This window comes from Eulemur rufifrons, chromosome 16 (assembly GCF_041146395.1).
Source record: "Eulemur rufifrons isolate Redbay chromosome 16, OSU_ERuf_1, whole genome shotgun sequence".
Lineage (NCBI taxonomy): Eukaryota > Metazoa > Chordata > Mammalia > Primates > Lemuridae > Eulemur > Eulemur rufifrons.
Genome location: NC_090998.1, coordinates 63,360,187 through 63,366,322, shown reverse-complemented (window position 1 = coordinate 63,366,322; position 6,136 = coordinate 63,360,187). Strand labels below are relative to the sequence as shown.

The 6,136-nt window shown below is 39.5% G+C and overlaps 1 protein-coding gene across 5 annotated transcripts in view; it reads left to right on the top strand.

Annotated features, from left to right (window-relative positions):
* The first annotated feature begins 1,123 nt into the window (after positions 1-1,123).
* The window catches only part of PPFIA2 (PTPRF interacting protein alpha 2), a 432,283-nt gene continuing 427,270 nt past the window's right edge, over positions 1,124-6,136 (top strand). For 2 of the 5 annotated variants that reach the window (XM_069491033.1, XM_069491031.1), the window contains exon 1: positions 1,779-2,033. The gene's annotated coding sequence lies outside the window, so the exon portion shown is untranslated. Of the gene's footprint in view, positions 1,198-1,778; positions 2,034-6,136 lie in introns of those variants that run through there. The other 3 variants (XM_069491032.1, XM_069491030.1, XM_069491029.1) reach the window with 2 other exon arrangements.

Here is a 6,136-nt window from a genome sequence, read left to right as displayed (position 1 = left end):
ATGTTTATACTTAATTCTTCTAGGATTATGTTGTGATGCGGAATTTGAATAACAGTCTAAAAAAGAAGGGAGTAAACACACGACCTTGACCTCACATTCCAGGGTAAGGTCACTGTGTTAAATACCACCTCCAGAAAGATTCTGTTGCTCAAATATTGTACTTAATTTAAGTGAACTGGTATTTAAGTATTATTTCTTTGTTAACTTTGGACTCTACTTTACACAAAAGTAAATTACACTTTTTGGATTTCTTGCACTACACTAAGCATACCTGCGCTAACCCCTAAATTGTACTCAATATTTAATCCTCCTTCAATTCCCTCATGCATAGCCTCTTCATTTTTACTAAGCCCACGATTGGTGACTCTCCTTAGCTGAAACGTTCCCTTTCTGCTTAGGTTTTGTGTCCTGCTTCCTCCTTCATCCCTGATGGGTCTGCATGAATGGACAGCAGCATCAGAAAGAAAAGAGAATAGGTAAAGGGGTGTACAAGCATAGGGGGAACCGGAATGCGATGGAGAGACCAGACTCTGCTCAAGCTAAAATTTACTCGGGCAGGGGCAGGGAACACCTAACATACAATCCTTATCACCAAAACAATATGAATGGAGAAGAGCTGGAGAGGTAATGGGAAGTGACAGATGCCGCCACACCCTAGATTGGCTCAGGTCCCTACAACCATGACTACCGTGCCCTCGCCCAGTGGGAAGAAAGATGTTTAAAGAAAAGACCAGCACAGAAAACCAGGAAACTAAAAGGTGTCCAAGTGCATTCCTATGCTGAACAGCACGGGCCGACACAAGCAAAAGCTGTAGGACCATTGTACGGAGGAAGCCCAGGCAGGAGAGCGTGTACCCCCTTCCCACTTCTGCCCATCCCTGGCCTTTGCCTTCGCAGGGGGCACGGGGACCCGCGAGCGACTCGGCAGCCCCGGAGCGGCTTTGGGGGAGACAAGTGTATCCGCGAGCGTGTGTGCGTGAGGAGGAGAGCAAAGACGTGATTACTTCAGAATTTATTTAAGGGCCGGTGGAAACCACTGCAGCAGCTTCCAGGGGAAGCCCTTGTTCCAGAGGAAGAGGAGGTGGCAGCTGCCTAGGAGGAGGAGGGGTGGAGGAGACGGAGGAGGAGTAGGAGCAGCAACCGCACGAGGCAAGTGAGGAAAGAAGATGCTGTAGCATCCTCACCGGCTCCCAGCAGGTTGGTTCTCCCGGCCAACTGATGCAAGCAAGGAGGCTTGCAAACAGGCTGGGAGGAGAAAATGGGTGTGGGTTTGGGGGTTCGGGGTGGGGGCTGACTCCTTGCCTTTCCGGAGAAGAAGCGCCTCCTTTAAGTGAAATGAAATGCCCGAGCGCGGAAATAATCGGGGGCCAGGAGACCTGTCCTGTTTATTGCATCCCCGGGGATTCCTTTCCCTTTAGCTTTCCAACTCCCGGTGTTGCCTTAAACTCCAGAGGGGCTCCGGGCGGGGGACTGGGTGGAGAACTTCCCTTCCAGAGACTTCTCACGCCTTTTCCCAAAGCTCAGGTTTAAAAGGACACCTCCACATACCCCAGGTGGCCCGGGCGCGGAGGGGGAGCGGTGCCGCTCGGTTAAGTTTCTGAAAGTCAAACCTGGTCCCCTGTCCCCGGTTCTCCGCCCTGGGGGCTCCAGCGGCAAGCGGGGAGCTGTGGCTGCTCTGGCAAAGGGGTTGCTGCTGCTTTAAGAGCCGCCTCCCCCTCTCCTCCTTTGACAATGGTCTGAACCGAGCTCTGCTTCCCAAAGCAAAATTTGCAATATGCCATTTTTCCGATGGATGCTTCTCCTTTTGGCTGCTGACGGAGCCGTGGGAAGATGCGGAGTAGCTGCCTCGCCACCGAGCCGGGACACGTTCCGGGAGGGCGCCGGGGCACGCGGGTGTCTAAGCTGCCTTTCTCCTCCCGTTGCTAGGGAAATGGTCCAGGAGTACTGGGTGTGAGCCTCGCTTCTCGTCAAGCCGGAGACTGCGGTTGTCATTGATCAATTGAAGAAGCAGGACCCGATATTACAGACATTAGGTACAGAAACTGTATTTGAGTTACACGGTTTCCTTTCCGCTTTTTTTATTTTTTAAAACACCTCCTCGGCCCCACCCCGCCCCCAGGGAAGAAGAGATGCAAATTCCTCCTTGTTGATTACTGTTAGGTACCTTTTGCTTTCCACCTCGTCCTCTCCGTCTCCTGTTTCTTTGCCTCCCGCCTACTTGGCTCTCTCCTGTTGGGCAGGTTGAACAATTTTAGCGTGGAAATCATGAAGTCAACTTCTTCAGGGTGGTGGGGGGTGTGGCTGAGAGATAACTGTCCAGCACTGTAGGGTGAGCTGGCTCTTTGGCCATCTGTAAATGCACTAGGGTAAAGAAAGTGTAAATTGCTTCCATTGAAGGTTATAATAATATTTCCTGAGGACAGGGTATTTCAAAGAGTTAAATAGGAGGAGGAATATTCATGTAATGTAATCAGACAATGGCTAGGATTTCTCTCACCGAATTACTCCTTGTGGGTTAGCTGAGGTGGAACTGAGATGGTTAAGACTAAATCTTTTCGGAAGAAACTCACAATAGAGAATAACTGCATTCTTGCTTCTAGTAGGGCCTATGTCCTAGTAATATGATTAAATAAAGTTATTCATTGACAGAAAAAAAGCCTATTATAGCACTCTGATATCTAAATAGGTACTACTTCTATGGCATATATTGCTAAGGAACCCACTAGATCTTAGAAGCCCTTAAGTCATGACTCCAGTGAGCATTCAAAACTTTTATTTTGAAATCTGAGAGATTTAAAAGACATTCAAGGTTATGTGCTAAGAATATGGGACTTGGTTTTAGTGGTATAAAATTCTTTGAGCTAAATTTAAGCACTGGGATAATTAAAGCAATTAGGTTTATTATTATTTTTTCCATTCTCATCAAAATTAACAATGTCTCTAATGAGGCCTTGAAACCTTCAATAATTTACTGAGCAAGGCATCAACATCTAGATGAAGATAACAATTTATATATCCACTTGACTTTAAGGAGAGAGTGATTTTTGAAAAGGCAAGTATCAAAGTAAATTGTTAGTATGCTCTTTCTGATTTTTCAGAAATTATGTGAGGAATGGAGTTTCTAATATTAAAAATGACTTTAAAAGTTAAAAGTGGTATATCTGGGTGAAATATACTAGACATTGAATTACTATAGCTCTCTGGATCATGCAAGTTGCTTCAGATGTCATCCATTCTAGAAAAGGATGTTTAACTCTTACACTGAATGTAGACCTTTAATTGCTTTTGATACATAAAATGTGTATTTAAGAAATTTTATACTGTGTTTTAAGAATTATTCATATATTTTGTAATTTATATTAGACAGAATCTGAATTCTAATGAAAGAAACTAAGCTAACTCATAAAAGTGGCATTTTTTGTAGACATATTTTTTCTCCTAATTTTGATGAGAAGACTTTGGATCTACTCATTTGGGTTCACTGTGAAGAAAAAGCAGCATGTATTATTCACTCTTATTTCCTAAGAACTTTTACATAGTCTGATTTTTATAAATGGGATTTATAGAGTTCAAAGCATCTACTAGAATTAAACCTTTAGGCATAGAAACAGAATGAGTCATAAGGGTAAAATATTGTTTCTGCAAAGATGAATGTTGGTCACTTTATAATAGAAATGAATACTTGATTTAGTAATAGCGGTTTATATTTTTTACTGTGTGTTCTCAGTCAGGTAACCTATTGGATCCTTATAATAGGCTTTTAGATTATTATCCCTACTTCGTAGAAAAGAAAACTAAAGTTTTGACAGGTGAAGTGACTTGCCCTGGTTCACATGCCTCAAGAGTGGAATAGAATCAAGTTCTTTTGAGTTTAGATTTAATAGACTCTAAGTCCCAAAGCTGCTTCTCATTATAGCATCTTTTTGACTGATTAAATCAAAGACCACCTTTTATACCGACTTAAGAGACTAAAGTTTGTGAATGTCTAACATCCCATGGTGATGACAAGTGGAAATTGTGCATGGGGTAATTGCTACAGTTGCGCTTTTCCTTGGAATTTAAAGTTCTTCTAAGTAATTCAGAACAGAGAGGAACTAATAGCTTTCTTTCAAGAAGAATATGATTTAAAATACAGATTTAAGAATATTTAGGTAACACTAAAATTTAAACATTGTGAGTGTTTTGGCACAAATTGACACAGTGCTATTATTTCCTTTTCCAGTACTTTGTTTTAACCTTAAATGTCAAAAATAAACACATTGGCTCCTGGTAGTGATTTCTCAGAATGACACAGCTGTTCAGTGTGTGGATTTCATTCATGGCACACAAACTAATAGTTTCAAATAATCAAATGTGTTGGAACATTTTTTTTTGTTTTCCAATTCTTTTTCAATTAATGTAAAGAAAATGTACAGCAGGTAAAAAGGAGTCTGTTATTTTCCATCTATGTGATAGTCTTTGAATGAAAATCAAATTCAGAAAAATGCAAAAAATATGTTTATCCATAGTAATAGTACCAAGTGTGTATGGGGTATGTGTGTGTGCGTGTGTGTGTGTGTGTTTCAATAGTCTATATGTCTACTCCAGTATTTATCTTAGGGAGAATACAAAATTGAACAAGTTAAGTTCCTGCCTTCAGGTAGCTCAATGTTTTGAGTGATAACCAAAACTTCAAAGCAGTTTGAATTATCCTAAAATTCACTGATCTCTTAATTTTTTTTACAAAGGTTATCAGTCACAAATACTTTTTAAAAGTTTTTTTTTTTCAAGTTTCCCCTAGTTTCCAGTGGGCCTTGACCAAATCATTCATGGATAATTGAATTTCTCTCCTCAGTAACCCAATTTATATGAAGAATCACATAAAAAGTAATTAACTATTGAGCTGTTAAGTCTTGACATTTTATTTGAAAATATCATCAGAAATATTTTCCCCAAGGACAAGAATATGTAGGCAGACAAATTAATTGACCTTGCATTATAAAACCAAAGAATGCTCTAGGATCAACAGCCAAACCAGCCTTTCTTCACATCAGCCTTTTGCAAAACCAAGCCCTCTAATTAATAGCTCCTGGACATAGTACAACAACTGAAATTGATATGAGTTTGGTTTCAAACATAAAATAGAGAGTGAAATAGAAAATTAGATAATTTCTGATTTTTAAGGTGCCACATAATAGGTCAATCTTGCATCTCAATATCTGTGTTGTCTATTTTAAATCAAATTAATAAATGATTTAAAAATATTCTGAACAGTTCATTTATTTCATGACTGAAATCTTGTGATTAGCCCCTGAGATGTGAAGTTACAACATTAGCTAATATAATTTATGGCATCTGTTTTGTGGAATATTTGAAAGAGTGTTAGTTTGTATTGTTTGGATGAAAACCAGACAATGCAGCTAACAGGAAACAAAGGAATATTATGTATAATTAGGAACATAATAACCTAAACAAATTGATGTACCTTAGTCTATTTCATAAAGTTTATGTCTAATTCAGTCAGTATCACTTATCTACTCTGTGTAGACCACTGCAGGAATTCAGGAAGAGAGCATATTAAAGTAATAAAGTGTAATTTGCAATGTCAAAAAGCTTTAAACGAATTGGTGTGAAAAAAAAATCTGTTGATAAAATAAGAAAGTAAAAGCTAGTTATTATATAAAATGATACTCAATTATTTTCTAAATGAAAGTGTAAATACTAATTCATTCAATTCCCTAAGTCATTAAAAAAAGATACTTCCTACCCATTAAGTGCCAGACACTGTGCTTGCTGTTAACAGTGTAGTTATTACAAATGAGGGTGACATACAGGTATTAGCTGTAAGAGATTTGTAAACTTTCAGGGAAAAAAGGTTATGACATAAGAATTGAAATAACATGTGAAATGAATTAGATGGGATTTAAAAAACTTTGAGAAGCAGGTGAAACCAAGTTGCATCCGTTTTGTAGATGGGAGAAACGTGGATTGTCATGAAAAGAGAAAGCATGCAGGTTGAAGGAAGTGAATGGATCATATTTCATTAAGGTCAAAACATTTAGCTTGATTGGAGTTGGGGCAATGGGTAGGGAAAATAGGGACAATTAGGCTAATGAGCTGCAAAACATTTAGTGAGTTGATGACCAGGTGGCATTAT